Source organism: Eurosta solidaginis, chromosome 4 (genome assembly GCF_040869045.1).
Source record: "Eurosta solidaginis isolate ZX-2024a chromosome 4, ASM4086904v1, whole genome shotgun sequence".
NCBI classification, from domain to species: domain Eukaryota; kingdom Metazoa; phylum Arthropoda; class Insecta; order Diptera; family Tephritidae; genus Eurosta; species Eurosta solidaginis.
In genome coordinates, this window is record NC_090322.1 from 172,338,079 (window position 1) to 172,360,240 (window position 22,162).

At 42.4% G+C, this 22,162-nt stretch overlaps 1 protein-coding gene across 1 annotated transcript in view; it reads left to right on the plus strand.

Moving 5' to 3' along the window:
- The first annotated feature begins 223 nt into the window (after positions 1-223).
- The window catches only part of Moe (Moesin), a 274,557-nt gene continuing 252,618 nt past the window's right edge, over positions 224-22,162 (plus strand). The window contains exon 1 of the mRNA XM_067783785.1: positions 224-365. The gene's annotated coding sequence lies outside the window, so the exon portion shown is untranslated. The remainder of the gene's footprint in view (positions 366-22,162) is intronic.

Sequence of the window (22,162 nt, forward strand, 5' to 3'; positions counted from 1 at the left end):
CTTTTGTCTGCTTTTGTGCATTCCATGGCGGAACGATACAAGGTGACAGCATGGGACAGCTGATTATAAACTTTTTTTATTTGATTTGATACATCAACTTCCGGCGCAGTACGATTTTGACATTTGTCCATCGAATTTACAAAAACAAAGTACATGAAATTTTTATTTATGTTTGTAGGTATGTCGCCATGCTGCCACCTTGTATCGTTCCGCCATGGTGCATTCTTTTAACTTTTATCCTTCACGGTTTGTTCGCCGCTCGTCACAAACATTTTACAAGACTATCGGAATTTGTTTTTGATTAGCAAGTTATTTGTGCATATAAAAATATATCTGTGTTTAAATTCTCTGTTACAACTGAACAGGTGAGTGTTATGTACATTTTAGTTATAATATTTAGTGAAATATGTAATAATAAGCTTTTCTATAGCGGCTTAAAATTGGTAAGTTTCTGGTGGTGTTGAGCCGGTAAATTAAGTCGTCACTGTGGTGTTAACGCTGCATTTGATGTGTATTTCAATTTTGCAGACTTTCAAATCGTGAGTCATGGGGTTGGCCGTAGTAAGCAAACAATTTGCGAAAACCCTTGTTGAACTCTTTTGATACATTTGACACATAATACTATTGTTGTTTTAGGTTATATGCTTTCGTAGTTGAATCTATACAAGGCGTGTTTACTGGAAATTGTTTAAATTTTCTGAAATTATCAAAGTACGAGTTTGGTTTGGTATGCAGCCAGTGGTTTTAATTGGGATTAAGCTCCCTCTTACTATATACAACCTAACCTCACTATTTCAAAACGCAATGGATTTTAGGGATGTTTTGGTAAAAGTTTAGAACAGTGGTTGTTAATGCGCGTCCAAAAATATCTGGATAAGTGTCAAGAGGCTCGCTTTGATCTAACTCAATAATCCGCAGGCGGAAAAACAATGTTTCCTTGTTCAAAAGATAATCACGGAAAATCCAAAAATTACCGAAGACAAAACGTAGACCTATCAAAAGCTTTTGATACGGTCAACCATGGCTCGTTACTGCAAGACCTGGAAGGGTCTACCCTTCCCCCATGTCTTAAAAGGTGGACCGCAAATTATCTGGGTGGTCGGCAGGCATCGGTGCTATTTAGAAACGAAACATCAAAGCCAAGGAGAATTAAACAAGGGGTGCCACAGGGTGGTGTCCTATCCCCACTTTTGTTTAATTTCTACATATCTAAGCTACCTTCACCACCGGAAGGAGTCACAATCGTTTCCTACGCCGATGACTGCACAGTAATGGCCACAGGCCCAGGCCCACAGATCGATGAGCTATGCAATAAAATAAACGGCTACCTCCCTGATCTCTCCAGTTTTTTCGCCTCGCGAAACCTGGCATTATCACCGACTAAATCTTCCGCGACCTTATTTACAACATGGACGTCCCAAATGTCGACCATTTTGAACATCCACGTCGATGGCTCTACGCTACCGACTGTCCTACACCCCAAAATCTTGGGTGTGACGTTTGATCAGGATCTACATTTTGGTGAGCACGCAGCCGCAATTGTTCCCAGAATTCAGAGCCGTAACAAAATCCTCAAATCCCTTGCTGGCAGTACCTGGGGAAAAGATAAAGAAACGCTCATGACTACATACAAAGCAATTAGCCAGCCGATTACGTGCTACGCGTCACCCATATGGTCGCCAAGCCTAAAAATTACCCACTGGAAGAAGCTACAGGCCTGCCAAAATACTGCTCTCAGAATTGCCACGGGCTGTCTTCTTATGTCCCCAGAACACCATCTACATAATGAGGCGAGAATACTCCCCATCAGGGAAAGAAACGAGATGCTGACCAAACAGTTCCTGTTGAATACCCAGAAACCTGGGCATCCCAACAGACAACTGATTGACGAGCCAGCACCGCCTAGGGGCTTAAGGAGTCATCTCCGTAAGCATTTTGAGGAAATACGGCATCTGAGAACACAGCCGTATGAAGCGAAAAAACACAAGCAGGTCCTTGGTGATCTCCACAAACAGGCGTCGGACCTTTATGCCGGGAATTGCCCGGTGAACCCAGTTCTCAAAGTAAAGTATCCAAAACTTGCGGAAGAGGAACGCATACTCCCCAGGGAAACGCGTGTCACTCTGGCTCAACTTCGTTCTGGATACTGTAACAGATTAAACTCTTACCTATCCAGAATCAACCCCGACATACAAAATGTATGCCCCGCTTGCAATGTGTCCCCAAATGACACCAACCATCTCTTTAATTGTAATGTGGAACCAACGCCTCTAACACCCCTTTCCCTATGGTCCACCCCTGTTGAAACAGCAAGTTTCCTTGGACTCCCGTTAGAGGATATTGATGACAGTTTGTGATCGGTCGCGTCTGTTAGGAGGGGCGAAGCACTGCTACAACACCAACAACAACAAAACGTATTGGAATGCATATTATTTTTGGGCAGAGCACCTTTCTGGGTTGGTGATCTTCGGTGGCGCTTGCAAAAAATCACCCTGCCCGGTCCACCAATGGTGTGTGGTCAAAATTAAATCTGCGCAAAACCTCTTTCTACACAAAACTTTGGTAATAGTCTAGTTGAGGGGTCGACTGCTAATACGCTACCAGAAATATCGAGAGATGTGTCAAACGACGCGTCTTGACATCAGTATTAATAATCCGAAGGCGGAAAATAAAAATTTTAACGCGTTCAAAAGATATTAACGAAAAACCGAAAAAGACCTGCGGGTACCTCCGAAACCGGGGGTCGGAGCCATAGTATTTTTGCGCAGAACACCTTTCTGAGTTGGCGGCCTTCGGCCGCGCTTATAAAAAATAACCCTGGGCTACGCCATGCCAAGTCCGGGTGTGTGGTATAACCGTGGCTACCGCCACGGTGATGCACAATTTTTTTTGGGGGTACCAACACAACAACAACCACATGGAAATCGCCAACTTCAACTGCAAATATCTCCGGATATAGATAAAATTTTTCTTTTCCGCCATCGGATTATTGGTCTCGAGATTAATTCGCGTCTTTTGACACCTCTCTCGATATTTTTGGTAGCGTATTAGCAGTCGACCCCTCAACTAGACTATTACCAAAACTTTTTACGGTAATTCTTTACTTTAGCTCACAACTGCTAAAACCCGACCAAAAGCGGAAATTCAAAATTTTATTTCTGTCAGACGTTATTTCCAAAAAACCGAAAAATGGCACAGGAGCGCTCCGAAACGGGGGGATCAATATTATTTTTGCGAAGAACACCTTTCTGCATTGACGACCTTCGGTCGCGCTTATAAAAAATTACCCTGGGTGGGTCCAACACCGGTTTGGAGACCAAAACTATATCCGCACAAAACACTTTTACCCACAGTTTTTCCTGTGGGTACTACAAAATCATTAAAAACAACAACCACATCAACATTTTCAATTTTGTTTGCAAATATCTCCGAAACGAAATAAAATTTTGAATTTCCGTTTCGGATTCGTGATCCTGGGTGCAAAGTGCGTCTTTTGACACCTCCTAATGTTTTTGAACGAGTTTTAGCAGTTGTGAGCTAAAGTAAAGAATTACCAATTATTTTATTTATTTTTAAGTTGAAAAAAATATTAAGAATACATATATGTAAGAATAATTAATTTTCATTTTTGAAGTAAACTTTTCATTTTTAAAAAGGAAACTATTAAAAAATTATTTAAAAATTAAAGTATAAATTACAAAGTATATTTTGTTATAATAATGAACACTATAAAGTGTACCAAGATTTTTCATGATAGGCCAATTTCTGTTGAACTTACAGCTCCAGAAACAAAGAAGAAGGGATGCTCATAAAATGGACAATGCCACGTCTATTTCCAAAACTTGTTTTTGTTTTTATTAATTTTCTTGTTATAAATACATACACTTAATATCCGTATAAGGTTTTTTTAAATCCCTCTATATAAAAGTGGGTGTGGTCCTTATCCGACTTTGTCCATTTTTGGAAGAAATACATATTTCGTCGGTGTTGTTTTTTTTGTTGTGGCGATTGGGACAGTTCCCGAAGGTTTTGGGGAGTGTTATTTATAGATGTTGATGCTCCTTAGCCGGATACAGATCCGGCACGTTTCGGTAACAAGCACCATTAAAGTACTAGCTTCCCACGGCAGCCGGTTCTATGTACCGGAGCGGCTTGGGATTTTTTTCCCGACCAAGGGCTGTCATTTCAGTGTAACCCCATTTAATATGTTGCGTCCCTCACACAAAGTGTCATCCTCCTTGCAGATGGACTGCTCCATACCCTCCTGTTGTTGTTGTTGTTGTTGTAGCGATTAGTTACTCCCCGAAGGCTTTGGGGAGTGTTATCGATGTGATGGTCCTTTGTCGGATACAGATCCGATACGCTCCGGTAACACAGCACCATTAAGGTGCTGGCCCGACCATCTCGGGAACGATTTATATGGCCACATTAAACCTTCAGGCCATCCATCCCTCCCCACCCCCAAGTTCCATGAGGAGCTTGGGGTCGCCAGAGCCTCGTCTGTTAGTGAAACGGGATTCGCCGCTCGAAGGTGAGGTTGACAATTGGGTTGGAGAAGCTATATATTGCGCTACACAACCCCTTGAATCCCTCCATACCCTCCTCATCAGGAAAGGTATTGAACCTAGCCCCGGTCCCAGGCTGAGGTTCTGCTGCTTATGTGGGAAAATTATATATTTCATTTTCGGTAATATTCTTGCTAGTGTGTCACGTGTAAAAGATGGATGAACCGTTCGGGCTATTCTGGGATGGAATCTAACGTTCGCCTCCCCCCCCAATTTCTACAACTCCACCTTCTAGCAGTGACGCTGCCCAGCAGGCCACATCAACTGTCTACTGTTGCTCGCGCCAAACGGAGCTACCACCTAACGCGGCCGCTGCAACTCTTAACTACAATTTACGTAACATGGACAGTAGCAATGCCGAGCACCAGCTTTTACCCCCGCCCCTCCCTCTTCCGACACACGCACGACCCACGATCGCGACATCGGTGCAATGCAGTTCATGCCTTTGCCTATGCCACCTTCATAGATGCTCTGGGCTTACAAACGGAAATCGTCCGACCGGCACATTCGTTGCACCTTGCTGCCAAAACACTAATACCACTCATTGACACCAGGTACACCAGCAGCAGTCGGACAGCACACTGTTGTTGTCGTTGTTGTAGCAGTGCTTCGCCCCATCCAATAGGTGCGACCGATCACAAATTGACATCAATATCCTCTAATGGGAGTCCAAAGAAACTGCTGTTTCAACAGGGCTGGACCATAATTTAAGGGGTGTTAGAGGCGTTGGTTCCACATTACAATTAAAGAGATGGTTGGTGTCATGTGGGGATACATTGCAAGCAGGGCATACATTTTGTATGTCGGGGTTGATTCTGGATAGGTAAGATTTTAACCAGATCGAAGTTGAGCTAGAGTGACTCGCGTTTCCCTGGGGAGTGTGCGTTCCTCTTCCGCAAGTTTCGGGTACTGTTCTTTGAGTACTGGATTCACCGGCCAATTCCTGGCATAAAGGTCCGACGCCTGTTTGTGGAGTTCACTGAGGACCTGCTTGTGTTTTTTGAATTCATACGGCTGAGTTCTCAGGTGCCGTATTTCGTCATAAAGCTTACGGAGATGACTCCCTAAGCCCCTGGGCGGTATTGGCGCATCAATAAGATGCCTGTTGGGAAGCCCAGGTTTCTGGGTATGCAACAGGAATTGTTTGGCTAGCTTCTAATTTCTCTCCCTGATGGGGAGTATTCTCGCCTCATTATGTAGATGGTGTTCTAGGGACATAAAACAACAGCCCGTGGCGGTTCTGAGAGCAGTATTTTGGCAGGCCTGTAGCTTCTTCCAGTGAGTAGTTTTAAGGCTTGGCGACCATATAGGGGACACGTAGCATGCAATCGACTGGCCAATTGCTTTGTATGTGGTAATGGCGTTTCTTTGTCTTTTCCCCAAGTACTGCCAGCAAGACATTGAGGATTTTATTACGGCTCTGGATTTTCCGTACAATTGCGGCAGCACGCTCACCAAAATAGAGATGCTGATCAAACGTCACAAGATTTTGGTTGTAGGACAGTCGGTAGCGTAGTGCCATCGTCGTGGATGTTCAAAACGATCGACATTTGGGACGTCCATATTGTCAATAAGGTCGCGGAGGATTTAGTCGGTGATAATGCCAGGTTTCGCGAGGCGGAAAAACTGGAGAGATCAGGGAGGTAGCCGGTTATTCTATTGCACAGCTCATCGATCTGTGGTCCTGGGCCTGTGGCCATTATTGTACAGTCATTGGCGTAGGAAACGAAAGCAACTCATTCTGGTGGCGAAGGTAGCCATGATGATATCTAGAAGTTAAATAAAAGTGGGGATAGGACACAACCCAGTGGCAACCCTTGTTTAATTATTCTTGGTTTTGATGTTTCGTTTCTGAATTGCACCGATGCCTGCCGAACGCCCAGCTAATTTGCGGTCCACCTTTTAAGACATGGGGGAAGGGTAGACCATTCCAGGTCTTGCATTAACGTGCCATGGTTGACCGTATCAAAAGCTTTTGATAGGTCTAGCGCAACGAGTACTGTCCTATGGTGGGAGTTTTGCTTTAGACCGCAATTTATCTGGTGCTAATGGCATTTAGCACGGTGGTGGTGCTATGGAGTTTTCTAAAGCCATACTGATGACAGGCTAGCTGCAAATTGCTTTGAAGTAGGGGAGCAAGGACAGCACACTCGACATGGCCTATATCCTTCAACGCGCCTTCATCCATCTCTCACTCCCAGAGTGACGACTAATTATAACTATATTCCCCTGCCACCTGCTGTCCACGTCTTATTATTATTATTATTTATTTATTATAACGGCGTTTTAAGCCTAAAACTTAGATTATTACAAATTATAAATACATTTTAATAATAATAGGATTTCTAGCGTTTGGGGTGTCGGAATGCATGAGATTCCGATCAGCACGGGAACTGGTGGTCCCAACGGGCGAGTCTTGGAGTCATATCATTGGGAGGTTGGAAGGACGTGTTCTCAATCCTGCCCTACTCCAAGACGTATGATTACACAGTTTTATTATTTATGCTGTCGGAATGCAGAATGAGCCAATCTTATCGGAATGTTGGAAAGGACGTGTTTCCAATCCTCCCTGTACCAGCTTTTATGTAAACATAATTAATTATAATATATCATTGTTGTAGGAATATACGTGATTCACATGAACACTCCAACTGTTTGTCTGGGACGATATTTTCAGGAATTCTTTCCTAATTTGATTGCGAGCGATATATGTATTTGACCTGATGCATAAGGTTCCTCTGTGTCTATTTGGATTGCGTGTACGCTCAAGGATCAGTAACATGAAATACAGATACAAAATATTTTATCTTATTGGAAGGGTTTTGCAATATTCTAATAAACTTTTTTTGAAGGTGTTTAAGTTTTCACAATTTTTAACATGATTACGTAGTTCATTAAAACATTTCAGGCCTTTGTAAAATATATTTTGCTTGTCCATTTCTGTTTTGAGAAGAGGTAATCTAAATTTATTATGTTCCCTGATTGTGTAAGAATGGGTTTCATTCACATAAACAATTTTTTCACTTAGGTAGGCTGGTAACTTACCATGCTTGATATAAAATACAAATTTCATACTATGGTAAAATATCAACTGTTTCACGCTCAGCCAGTTTAGTGCATCAAGCATACTCTTTATGGAAGTGTCGTACCTCACTTTCAATATAAATTTCATAGCTTTGTTTTGCATAATTTGTAACCTGTCTACTTGTGTTTCATTGACAATAAATATATTGTAGGGCAATATAAGAAGTGCGGTTCTATGATGGATCTATAAACTTTCAACTTATATTTCTTACTAATAAGTTTACGCGATCTCTTCCAAAATCCAATTTTTTTGCCCATTTTGGCAACAATATAATCAATATGATCTGTAAACCTCAGTTTATTGTCAATCAGGATCCCTAAGTACTTAAATATTTTGACATCCTCAATGCTCGTATTCATTATTTTTAGATCTAAATTAAGTGATTCTCTATTGGTCGTCCTAGATAAAACCATGAACTTAGTTTTGTTAACGTTAAGCTTGAGTTTATTAGTGCAAAGCCATGTTGTTGTTGTTGTTGTTGTAGCAATGCTCGCCCCACCTAATAGCCGCGACCGATCACAAATTGTCATCAATATCCTCTAACGGGAGTCCAAGGAAACTTGCCGTTTCAACAGGGGTGGACCATAAGGAAAGGGGTGTTAGAGGCGTTGGTTCCACATTGCAATTAGAGAGATGGTTGGTGTCATGTGGGGACACATTGCAAGCAGGGCATACATTTTGTATGTCGGGGTTGATTCTGGATAGGTAAGAGTTTAACCTGTTACAGTATCCAGAACGAAGTTGAGCAAGAGTGACGCGCGTTTCCCTGGGGAGTATGCGTTCCTCTTCTGCGAGTTCTGGATATTTTTCTTCAAGTACTGGATTCACCGGGCAATTCCCGACATAAAGGTCCGACGCCTGTCTATGGAGTTCACCAAGGACCTGCTTGTGTTTTTCCGCTTCATACGGCTGGGTTCTCAGGTGCCGTATTTCCTCAAAATGCTTACGGAGATGACTCCTTAGGCCCCTAGGCGGTGCTGGTTCGTCAATCAGATGTCTGTTGGGATGCCCAGGTTTCTGGGTATTCAACAGAAACTGTTTGGTCAGTTCTCATTTCTCTCCCTGATGGGGAGTATTCTCGCCTCAGGCGCCTTGGCAGGCCTGTAGTTTCTTCCAGTGGGTGGTTTTTAGGCTTGGCGACCATATGGGTGACGCGTAGCACGTAATCGGCTGGCTAATTGCTTTGTATGTGGTCAAGAGCGTTTCTTTATCTTTTCCCCAGGTACTGCCAGCAAGGGATTTGAGGATTTTATTACGGCTCTGAATTCTTGGAACAATTGCGGTTGCGTGCGCACCAAAATGTAGATCCTGATCAAACGTCACACCCAAGATTTTGGGGTGTAGGACAGTCGGTAGCGTAGTGCCATCGACGTGGATGTTCAATATGGTCGACATTTGGGGCGTCCATGTTGTAAATAAGGTCGCGGAAGATTTAGTCGGTGACAATGACAGGTTTCGCGAGGCGAAAAAACTGGAGAGATCAGGGAGATAGCCGTTTATTTTATTGCATAGCTCATCGATCTTTGGGCCTGGGCCTGTGGCCATTATTGTGCAGTCATCGGCGTAGGAAACGATTGTGACTCCTTCCGGTGGTGAAGGTAGCTTAGATATGTAGAAATTAAACAAAAGCGGGGATAGGACACCACCCTGTGGCACCCCTTGTTTAATTCTCCTTTGTTTTGATGTTTCGTTTCTGAATTGCACCGATGCCTGCCTACCACCCAGATAATTTGCGGTCCACCTTTTAAGACATGGGGGAAGGGTAGACCCTTCCAGGTCTTCCAGTAATGAGCCATGGTTGACCGTATCAAAAGCTTTTGATAGGTCTAACGCTACGAGTACTGTTCTATGGTGGGGATATTGATTCAAACCGCAATTTATCTGGGTGCTAATGACATTTAGCGCGGAGGTAGTGCTATGGAGTTTTCTGAAGCCATGCTGATGAGGGGCTAGCTGCAAATGTGCTTGGAAATGAGGGAGCAAAATGGCTTCAAGCGTCTTTGCCACTGGCGATAGGAGAGATATCGGACGATATGACTCACCTAAGTTAGCTGGTTTCCCAGGCTTTAGTAGCGGGACCAACTTGGCCATTTTCCATTTCTCGCGTATGACAAAGGTGCAAAGGTGCCGTCTGGGCCCACTGCTTTGGATGGTTTAGCGCGACCAATGGCGTCCTCAACCTCTCTAGCGGTGATGGTAATTGGTGACGCGCTGAGTTTGTGTTTATGTGCACGTCTATTGGCTCTCCGTCTATCTTTGTCGACCGTAGGATGCATTATATATTGTCGGCAGAAAGCGCTCGCGCATTTTTTCGCATCCGACAGCACCTTATCGGAAAAGGCGATGGAAACTTTGTCTTTGTGCTTAGTCGGATTCGATAGGGACTTTACGGTGGACCAAAGTTTACCTACACCGGTAGAGAGGTTACAACCTCTTAGGTGCTCTTCCCATTTCGCCCGCTTGTGTTCGTCCACAAGCAATCTGATGCGTTGGTTTATATCCCTTATTTGGGGGTCGCCTGGATCAAGCTGTCTTATAAGGTCGCGTTCCCTCGCTAAGCTCGCGGCCTCCGCCGGGAAGTGGGGCCGAATTTCGGGAATTCTCCCGGCGGGAATGAAATGTGCCGAGGCGGATTCAATGACCTTACGGAAGGCACGCTCCCCTTGGCGGGCATCAGTCGGGATAGGGAGGGCAGCAAAGCTGCTGTCTGTTGCAGATTTATATTCTTCCCACTTTCCTTTTTTGAAGTTTATGAAAGTGCGTTTTTCGGTGGCGATGAAGTCGGCGGTACGCTCGAACGAAATAAGTATGGGCAGGTGGTCGGATGCCAATGTTACCATCGGCTGCCAGTTGACGCAGTTTACGAGTTCTGCGCTCACGATTGAGATATCTGGTGAGCTATGACAGCTTCCTACCATACGTGTGCGGGCGTCTCCGTTAATTGTGCAGAACGTCGTTTCGTCTATTTGATCCGCCAACATCTCACCCCTACTGTCCGCCCGCAAGTTTGAATGCCATAGGTCGTGATGGGCATTGAAATCGCCTAAGATAATGCGATTGTTGCCAGTGAGTAAGGCCTCGATATTAGGGCGGTATCCACTGGGGCAACAGGTGACAGGAGGGATGTAGATGTTGATGATTTCTAGATTTGCATCGCCTGACCGGACAGATAGGCCTTGACGTTCTAAGACATTGTCACTGCGGTCGATGCCAGGATCAAATATATGATATTGCACAGAGTGGTGTATAATAAACGCGAGGCCGCCTCCATTTCCGCTCTCGCGGTCTTTCCTGTGGACATTATAACCAGAGCAGGTCTGCAATGCAGATCTTGCTGTGAGTTTAGTCTCTTGAATCGCAGCAATGCGGATGTTGTGCCGCTTCATGAAATCGCCTATCTCCGTAATCTTCCCAGTTAGTCCATTACAGTTGAACTGCAGAATTCTGAAGTGCATGAGGGGTGACGCCGCCACTCTAGGGGTAAGTGAGGGGTGACTACGCCTAGGTTGTGGAAGCCATCTATACAATGAGTCCAAATCTTCTTGCATTTTGCTCCTTGCTATTGAAATGTCCGTTTCATTTACTTCAAGTAGCGCATCATCTGCAAACAACCTGACTACTATATTTCAGTGCTGATGATATATCGTTTATGTAAATGTTGAACAGGATTGGTGCTAATACCGACCCTTGTGGTAAACCTATGTCCACTTGTGCCTCGGATGAGACTACTGACTCGATGGTTGTTCTTTGTTTCCGGTCTGATAAGAAGCTTCTAAACCACTGCAATTCATTTTCCCTAATACCAATTTTTTGTAGTTTATCGAGCATTATATTCCTATCAATTGTTTCGAACGCTCTTTTCAGGTCAATGAAAACTGCTACTATATGTTTTTTTAGGCTCAGCTCTTCCTTCCAGCTAGATATGACGTAATTTAACGCCGTCTGGCAAGAGTGCCTTTCTCGGAAACCGGATTGTTCCTTTATAAGGATTTTATTATTTTCTAAGTAATCTTATCCTTGGCAATTTCAACGCTCACCATGATCCCTGGCATTCCAGCTTGCCAGTCGACAGCAGAGGCAGGCAGCTAGCAGAGCAAATAGACAATACGAATTACTGCATGATAAACGGCGATACCCCACCAGAATTGCGGGTAATTGCCAAAGCTCACCTGACATCTCAATCGTCAGTGCATGGCTCATAAATTGCGATCCTTACTTTAGCTTCTGATCAGCTGCCCATACTCCTTTCAATTGAGCGGACTGCCAATTTTATCACCTCTGAAATGCGGACTTTCATTAATTTAAAAAAAAGTCTATTGGAAAGACTACACAACCTTTACTAACCAATCCTTTGCCGCTCTTCCCGTTCCGACCGATGTACGGCAGGGCGATCGTGCGTTCCGCAAGGTCCTCGCTTCAGCTTCTGCACGCTTCATCTCGGCCGGTAGAATACCGGAAATCATATCGCATTTCCTGGCCGAGGCCGCAAGTTTAGCAAGAGAACGTGACCTTGCCAGACACCTCAATCCTAGAGACCCCCTTATTAGGAGTCTAAATTTGGATATCATGCAGCTGGTAAATCAACAAAAACGTACCATATAGGAGGAGCATCCCCCAGCGGGTTAGGGGGTCAGAATATACCCGCGGTAGGTATGCCTGTCGTAAGAGGCGACTAAAATACCAGATTCAAGGGGCTGAGTAGTGCAACCCTTCAGGTTGCCAGCACAATATACAGCTCCAAACCCCATTGTCAACCTCACCTATCCGCGGCGAATCCTGTTTCGCTGGGGAGGGAGGGATGGCCTGAGGGTTTAATGTGGCCATATAAATCGTTCCCGAGATGGTCGGGCTAGCACCTTAATGGTGCTGTGTTACCGGAGCGTACCGGATATGTATCCGGCAAGGGACCATCACATCGATAACACTCCCCAAAGCCTTCGGGGAGCAACCTTATCGCTACAACAACATCAACAACAGCATCTAAAGAACTGCAACCTCTCTACGGATGTTGGTAAATTGTGGTCATCCGTAAGATACTTGTCTATTCCAACTAAGCACAATGATGAAGTATCTATAGCCTTCGGTAATAAAACTTTATCTGATTCGAACAAATACGCGAGCGGCTTTTGCCGACAATTTATAAAGCATTCTTCTGTAGACAAAGCCAGACGTCGGCTAACAGACGAGCTCATAAACATAAACATGACGTTCCACCCACCAAACGAACAACATTGATCGATGAGATTAACCGTGTTTTTGCTACCAGTGTCTATGCCATAGAAAGACATCAACATAGTCCAGCGATTTAAAACGCAGCGGCTGCGCTGGGTAGGCCATGTTATGAGAATGAATAATGATGCTCCGGCTAAGAAAGTGTTTCTATCGGAACCCGCCTATGGAAGCAGACAGTGAGTGCTTACGGGAGTCCCTGTCTTCGTAGACTTACCTCCGGTGTAAAACACAGACCAATGTCCGTTGATCTTCGGCCCAACAAGTTGGTACCAATCGGTGAGCTGGGGTGTTCAAGTCCACCAGCCTTGGTTTGGCCGAGGAGGACTATCCATCCTCCTCTTCCATTTTCGGGTAATAGCACCCGGTTGCACGGCAACTCCACCGCGAGTTCCATGCTTGCCTCAGAATCCCTCTTTCATTGATTTTGATATCTCGATATCTGATTAACATGTTAATCAGATTGAGATATTGTGTTTTGTCGCAATTTAGGAATGTGACCAACCTTTTCTGTCCTGCAGTGTTACAACAATGTATAAATACATTGTTAACGACGGAGCTTGGTTTTGCTTAGATATCGCTTAAGGGCCGCACTACGTTGACTAACAGAGTGAGCTTCGTCTATAAAACTCCATCACAATTAAAATCAAGGGAATTGACCAACCTTTTCCGCACACAGACCTGTGAGTGCCGAGTGCCCGCCTCAACAATGCCCCTCGACATCGCTTGAGGCCACACTACGTTGACAAACATTGTGTGCCATATTGTGCTACTATTGGCTTCCATTTTTGCTACTAATTTCGCTCCAATTTTCACTCAATTACGCAACAATTATGCTCCATTTTGCCTCCAAATAAACTCCTACCACAATTAAAGGGATGTGTCCAACCTTATCCGCTCACAGACCTGTAAGTGACCGAGTACCTGCCCCAGCAACATCCTTGCATTGCAGTCCGCCACACTGCAGTGATTTGACAACGTCAAATCTTGCCACATATTTGGATGTGGCCATCCACACCGCGAACGCCTCCTATTCGCTTACGCAGTCTAAAGCAGCCTCAAACATCTCAAAAGACGAGATGAGCACCGGCCCACTCGTACAATTATCGATTGTTTTTCGGCTGACGATAGACATGCGTTCCTTCACCATCTTTCGTCACCGTTTAACAGGTAGAGGGCGGCCCCCACTCCGTTGGAAGGACCAGGTGGAAAACGATTTAAACTCCCTTGGTGTGACCAATTGGCGCCGGTTGGCGGAGCGAGGGAGCGACTGGCGCGCCTTGTTGGACGGCCATAACCGTTTAGAGGGTTAAGCGCCAATTAAGTAAGTAAGTCTATACCTATCGATCAGGACGTTGAGGACTCTTCAATTCACGTTATACGCCACAATTTTTTTTCTCAAATGTTTTAACTGCTTTACTTATTTTATTTTTATTGCGTAGAATAAATTGATTTAGCATAAAAGTCAACTTTTGTCATCCACCTCAGCTGGAATATAATATTCTTTTAGCATAATCATTTGTTGGTCATTAAGTACATTCATAGATTTTGCTGCTGACTGACCGGCTTTGGCACTCTTTAGTAGGTGTGCGATGCGCACATTTTTTCTACTTTTTCCTCCTGCATAGCTAAAAATTAAAGTCAAGAACCAGTTTTATAACATTTTTTTAGTTTAGTTATTTACGTTTTTGTTGTCGATTCATTTGGTGTTGTTGCTGTTATTCACTTAGTGTGCGGAATTTATCTTGGAGAGCTTTTTTTTGGGTGGCTTTACTCATGACATTTATTACTGCTGTTGTTGTTGTGTGGGTATGTTTGTTTTGCTTATATACATAGATACGCTATTATTCTTATATGCCAGATTCGGGCAAATGCAGGTAGAAATAAATTCGCCGAAATTAAAAAAGTTTTAAAACACACATGCATACTTGAAGGGTGGTCCATTTAGTTTGTTATTTTTAATAATTTTGTTATTTTAAAAAGGTGGCAAGCTTGTAAAAATGGCCTAAATAGCAAAAGCTAGGAAAAAAGGTTCTCTTAGAATCTAACTCATTGTTTGTTGTTGTTTGAGATAGTATATAGTTTTAGGAAATCATTTTTAGAAATATTTCACTTAGTTTGTTTATATATTTCAAATAGGTGTAACCTTGTATAGATAACTAAGTGAAAGTATTTTGAAAGTAGCGTTGTAAATGTGTACAAAATTTCAAACCGTCTGCGAGGTGGTAGTGGATATACAAATTAATATATATAGTACCTGGGCGAGCGAGCTTTGCAATCTTTGACTATGCTACATGCCCTACATGTCATCATTAATCAAAATACTTTTTTTATATGTACATATATTATATAATTTTACTATTTATTTGATTACCTTAAAAATAGATTTCAAAAATATATCAAACACTAACCGCAAAATGAACTGGAATGAAAAATTTGAAATAGGTAATTGCAGCCTATAGTATAAGGGATTGTTATGACAATTAGTGAAATCGAGAACTAAGTTATTTAGGTCGAGTATCTTCATTCGCCGAATTATTAATTTCAAACATTTTTTTAGTTATACACTATGAAAGTCTCACAATTTTATTACATTCCAAAATCTTGTAAATTTCACGAATGACAACTATCAATTAGTTTAATTAAATGTCAACTTACTTCCCTAAGCGCCATCTGTTGGTAAGTAGTTAAATGGTTAGATGTCGTTTTCAAATTGAACATATGCCTCTAGTGTTCAACGGTAGCAAATTACCATGGTGAGATATCTTTTTACTATGGTGAGAAATCTTTCTAATAGTAATCTGTGAGAAATTGCAATTATTCATTTCATATTCGCCAAAAATATGCATTTAAATATATTTTGCTAGAATTTGCCACGGTGCCTTGATATTGTGGCAACCCTAAATGGCAGCCCTACTCAAAAATGTCCCTATTGTAATGCGGAGCAAAACACCTTTCGTTTGATACCCATATCTGCATATCTCATGCAAATTTTTTTAATTTCGAATAGGTGGCAACCCTGAATGGCAAACCTACTCAAAAATTTCCCTATTGTAATGCGGAGTGAAATACCTTTCGTTTGATACCCACATCGGCATATCTCACGCAATTTTTTTAAATTCCGAATAGGTGGTAACCCTAAATGGCAACCCTACTCAAAAATGTCCCTATTGTCATGCAGAGTGAAATACCTTTCGTTTGATACCCATATCGGCATATCTCAACCAATTTTTTAATTTTGAAAAGGTGGCAACCCTAAATGGCAACCCTGCTCAAAAATGTCCCTATTGTAATACGGTTTGATGCCCATATGGGCATATCATGCATTTTTTTTAATTTCGAATAGGTGGCAATCCTAATTGGCAACCCTACTCTAAAATGTTTCGTTTGATACCCATATCGGCATATCTCAATAAATTTAATTTTTTTTAATTTCGAATAGGTGACAACCTTGTGAAACATTCTGAGTGGCAACACCTAGGTAGAAAGTCTTATGCTTTGTTTTCACTATGTCAAAATCACTGACATCAAATACTGACATAACTGTCACCATGGCGATTTGGTGTCAAATGTGTTTTCATTACATATTAAAAACTGGCATGAAGTCGATATAGCAGTGTGTGCCAAAGACTGTCATCAAATTGTGGTGTCAGTCGATTGACATCCAGTTTTCACCACTGACGTCAAACGTTAAGTAAATATTTTTGACAGCGATGGGGTCATTTCGGGACTATTTCGGGATCATTTGGGGTACCTACCGGCATCATTTCTGGTTGTTTTCGGGTTCCGCCCGGGATCCCATCGGGGTCATTTCGGGACTTTTTCTGAATCATTTGGGGTACCTTCCGGCATCATTTCTAGATGGTTTGGGGTATCCGTCCGGGATCCCGACGGGGTCATTTTGGGACCTTTTCTCGACTAATACGGGATTATTTGGGGTACCTTCTGGCATAATTTCTAGATGGTTTTGGGTATCCGTCCGGGATCCCGTCGGGGTCATTTCGGGACTTTTTCGCGACTAATAGGGGATCATTTGGGGACCCTTTGGCACCATTTCTGGAGGGTTTTAGGGATCCGTCCGGGATCTCATCAGGGTCGTTTCGGGACTTTTTCGGGATCATTTGGGGTACCTTCTGGCATCATTTCTAGATGGTTTTGGGTATCCGTCCGGGATCCCGTGGGGGTCATTTCGGGACTTTTTCGAGACTAATACGGGATTATTTGGGGACCCTTTCGGCATCATTTCTGGAGGGTTTTAGGGATCCGTCCGGGATCCCGTCGGGGTCATTTCGGGACTTTTTCGCGACTAATACGGGATCATTTGGCGACCCTTCCGGCATCATTTCTGTGTGGTTCTCTGGATAAGTCTAGAATCGTATCGTTGTCATCTCGGGTTTTTTTGGGACTATTCCGGGAACTTTTGGAGACCCTTCCGGGGCATTTCTGGATGGTTTTCGGGATCTGTACGGGATCGTTTGGCGACCCTTGCGGCATCATTTCTGTGTGGTTCTCTGGATAGGTCTAGAATCGTGTCGTCATTTCGGGTTTTTTTGGAACTATCCCGGAACTTTTGGAGACCTGTCCGGGGCATTTCTGGATGGTTTTCGGGATCCGTCCGCGATATCGTCGGAGTCAATTCGTGGCTTTTTCTGGATAAATTCGGGATCATTTGTTGGATCCTATCAGGTTATCAGCTCATATAGATCTTTTTGTTACTCAATTACAAAAATAAAGTGCATTAGACAGAAAAAAATGTTTAAACAGATAACTTGATAAGCAGGCTAACGTGAATAGCCCATACATTTCATTTTCTTCTTGCGGACGGGGCCGCGGGTAAATAAAGCGCAGGCTGTTCCACTTGGCAGATACATACCTCAAATCGCGACATCTTTAAAATATCCGCCACATCTTGCCATTGAGCCTCCCTCAAATTCCGGTCCCTGTATTGAGACGAAAGAAAATTCAAGGTCCCCTCCCTGACCTCTACTTCCTGCAATAGCCTCTCCGTTTGCTCGGCTGTCCATTTTTCAGTCAGTTTTCTCACCCGCTTCCTTTTTTCAGTGGTACTACCGACTGGGTGAACGAAAATTGCAGAATTTGAAGCTGATTTATCCATTACGTCCTCCAACTACTCCAACCCCAAACGGCAACCTTACTCAAAAAGTCCCCATTGTAATGCAATTTGATATCCATATCGGCATATCTCATGCAATTTTTTTTTAATTTCGAATAGGTGGCAACCCTAAATGGCAACGCTACTCAAAAATGTCCCTATTGTAATGCGGAGTGAAATACCTTTCGTTTGATACCCATATCGGCATATCTCATGCAATTTTTTTTTAATTTCGAATAGGTGGCAACCCTAAATGGCAACCCTACTCAAAAATGTCCCTATTGTAATTGTATGTCATTCAATTTTTTTTAATTTCGAATAGGTGGCAACCTTGTGAGATATTCTGAGTGGCAACACCTAAGAAGAATGTCTTAGAAGGTGATACATTATCGCTGTGCCAAATTTCATTTAAATCGGTTGAGCCGTTCCCGAGATCGTTCGGCTATACAAACAAACAAGAATTGCTCGTTTAATGAGAGATTTGCCAGCATGTTGGAAAATCTTTTTGTGTGTCAAACGTTTCCAACAGCGCTGGCAAACTGAAATTTGGTCGTTTTCACATGGATGCCATTTTGTCTGACAGTGAGCTGTCAAACCTGACTGCAAACGCAACTGGCACTATTTGGCAGCCCTAAAGCAGCAAAACTAAGAACTAACACTAACTCAGAGAATCCGTTTAGAAACCACGGCGTATACAAGCTTATCTGCGGATGCCAACAAAGTTACATATGATAAACAGAACGGCAAATAAGAACCAGGTTTAGAGAACATATTAGAGATTACATTACAGCAAAAAAAACACGAAATCCAAACATCATACCAGAGCCCAGCTTAGGGAGTAACATCGTGGAAAATGAATGTTCCCTAGCAAATATCAATAAAACAGTCAGAGTTCTTCACATGCAAGCAAAAGTCCGACGTCTGAACGTACTCGGAAACATGGAAATCTACAAGCAGAAAACATTCATGGTAGAATAATAAACGAACAGATAAAAAAGATTTCAGACACAATATTTGAGCCATTAAAACTTGTTTACAAGAAACAAAGTAGTTACACAGGTACAACAGACGAACACACAACAACAAATAAACACAAAACAATAAACGCACCAAAACGACAAACCCACTAGAATTACTGACTTCTACCTGCCTCAGTCAGTCACACAAATCGATCAGTAAACACCACCCTCGGTTCTGAATGAACACACATCACATACATATATAGTACCTGGGCGACCGAGCTTTGGTCGGCAATCTTCGAGTATGCCGCATAACATACTTTGTTCTACATGTCATCATTAATCAAAATCTACTTTTTTTATATGTACATATATTATCTTATAACTTTAAACGATCAATTGTTGTATATTTGTATATTTTCCTCCAAACGTTGTGTGCGCTCCTCACCAGTTTCGAAATTGACTCTTTCTGATGTACGCTGCCGCTGACCCTCAAGTCGTTGCACTTAAAGTTTTTGTTATATTTTCCAAGCATCTCGATTTTGCAGCACGCGTAGGGCTGGCAACGTTTCTCGAGTATCTTCATGCGCCGAATTATTAATTTCAAAAATTTGTTTTGTTATACACTATGAAAGTCACAATTTTATTACATTCCAAAAACTTGTAAATTTCACGAATGACAACTATCAGTTAGTTTAAATAAATGTCAACTTACTTCCCTAAGCGGCATCTGTTGGTAAGTAGTTAAATGGTTAGATCTCGTTTTCAAATTGAACATATGCCTCTAGTGTTCAACGGTAGCAAATTACCATGGTGAGATACCTTTTTGCTATGTTGAGAAATCTTTCTAATAGTAATACATTTAAATATATTTTGTTAGAATTTGCCACGGTGCCTTGATATTGCATTTCAATTTTATTAGCGTGTGTGAAATTAAGAAAATTAAGTCGAATCATGTGTAAGATTTTTTGCGAAGATTTTTAACTTTAATGTTCTCCTTTAAAGCTTTAATAGAATATGAGTTAGTAGAGTACTATTTCGTCTAACTACCCCAACCCTAAATGGCAACCCTACTCAAAAATGTCCCCATTGTAATGCGGAGTGAAATACATTTCGTTTGATACCCCTATCGGCATATCTCATGCAATTTTTTTAAATTTCGAATTGGTGGCAACTCTAAATGGCAGCCCTACTCAAAAATAGTCCTATTGTAATGCGGAGTGAAATACCTTTCGCTTGATCCCATATCGGCATATCTCATGCAATTTTTTTTAATTTCGAATATGTGGCATCCAGGAAGAAAGTATAAGAAAGGTGATACAATATCTCTGTGCCAAATTTCATTTAAATCGGTTGAGCCGTTCCCGAAATCATTCGGCTATACAAATATACAAGAATTGCTCGTTTAAAGTTATAAGATATACACACAAACATCTAGCTCATGTACCTACGGACTAGAGGTTTCGCCGATCACTTTATCGGCGGCGGCGGCGGCGGCGGCGTGATCGGCGCGCCGACGTACGCCGGTGTTCTTACTTTTCTTGATTTTCCTATTTAAAAAAAAATACTTAGGAAAGGTTTTGTTTGTATGTATTTAAGGAAATTAACGTTTTGGCCCTTTCGGAAAGATCCTAGGTTTTTGCCCCAAAATCTCGCAGATCGTTCAAAAATTTTCAGGAGTAGCTCTTTGCGGAGGGATTGTCCCTCGTTCACTTACTCCAGAGAGGCTTCGAACCTAACCCCGGTCTTTGGAATTGGTACTGCTGCGTCTGCTGAAGAGAAATGGAGATACATAAAATGGTCACACTTTTGTCTGTATATCTGGTGCAAAGCGTAGTTTCACCTGGGGTTAACTCAATAATCGTCGCAAACACAATTTCTTTAAATCATTTGTGGCTCCTTGGCGGTCACGCACAAAGGCGACTTACGGTTGCTATTAATGGTCTAATACTCAGGATTCTCGTGGCACATGGCGCCTCCAGTTTTTTCGGCTGTGTTTAAGAGCTACAATTCCCGATGTGCGAACAGCAGCGATCCCGACCACCAGTCGCTACCACGCCTCCTGCCCTCACACCATATGCCAGCACAGAAGCTGTAGGACTGCGACTTCGAACTCATACCTTCGTCGACGTGACTTTCCTAGAAGCTCTAGGTGTAGCTCCGAAGACTTTAAACGGATGTTTTTGTCCCGCTATGCTGCCTAGCTACAACAGAGAAACACCTTGAAACGTTAGGGAGTGACTATTCGTCCATGGATGCCGCCCTCGAAATCATAAGCAGTCTAAGTGGATATCATTGCGTAACTCATGGGTGAAAATCGTATAATCCTCAGCGCATCTATGTAATTAAAATTTTACAAGGACCATGGATAAAATTTCTAAAATGTAGACCAAAGTTTGCAGACGTTTGTGTTCACAACATTAATTTCGATAGTCTTCGTTAAATCAAAACGATATTTAAGAATGAAAGTCGACCGATTTTAAGTTGAAAGATGTTAACTGCTGTTTTCCGGCCTTATGATATAAAAGCTCATTATGGATGACTAGTTCCACTGTCCAGTACGTTAGGGTAGTAGCACACACTGTCATTAGTTCGACTGTCTTGGGAAAGCTTTTTTTTCACCCCTCTGAGTGTTCTTGCGAAGAACAAAGGCTCACCTGGTAAATATATGTATGTGCCTACGTATTCACATTTGTAAAAGGAGCCGTAATGTGTAGGTCATATTTAAACTTGGTTGATAGGCCATAATCAATGTGATTCACTCCAAGGGACTAGTTTTGGATAGGGATTTTGCCTCACTGATTTAGCTTATTCTTTCAGCCAATCGCAATAAAAGATTCTTTAAAAAATCGGCACCTTTTTTGGGTAATTTGCTTTTTTTAACAACCTGAGAACAATTTGAACACATGTTCGCCTTACGTCATTTTATTTCAATTCATTATTCATTATTAAATTAAAAAAAAATATGCAAAATGAGCATATAAATTTATTATATAACTTTTCTTTTGGTGTTTTGTTTTAAAACTTGGTGAATTTGGTGATGCAAAGGCGGTGTTAAGTTGACATAGAAAGCGCCTGTTTTTTTAAAATAACTTTTGAGCAGTTAGAAAGAGTTAAATTTCGCAATTAGTTTCTTATAACTGGCATTGATGCGCATCCCTTGATACCATTTTCGACCATATCCGACAAATTTTCGACATGAACAATATAT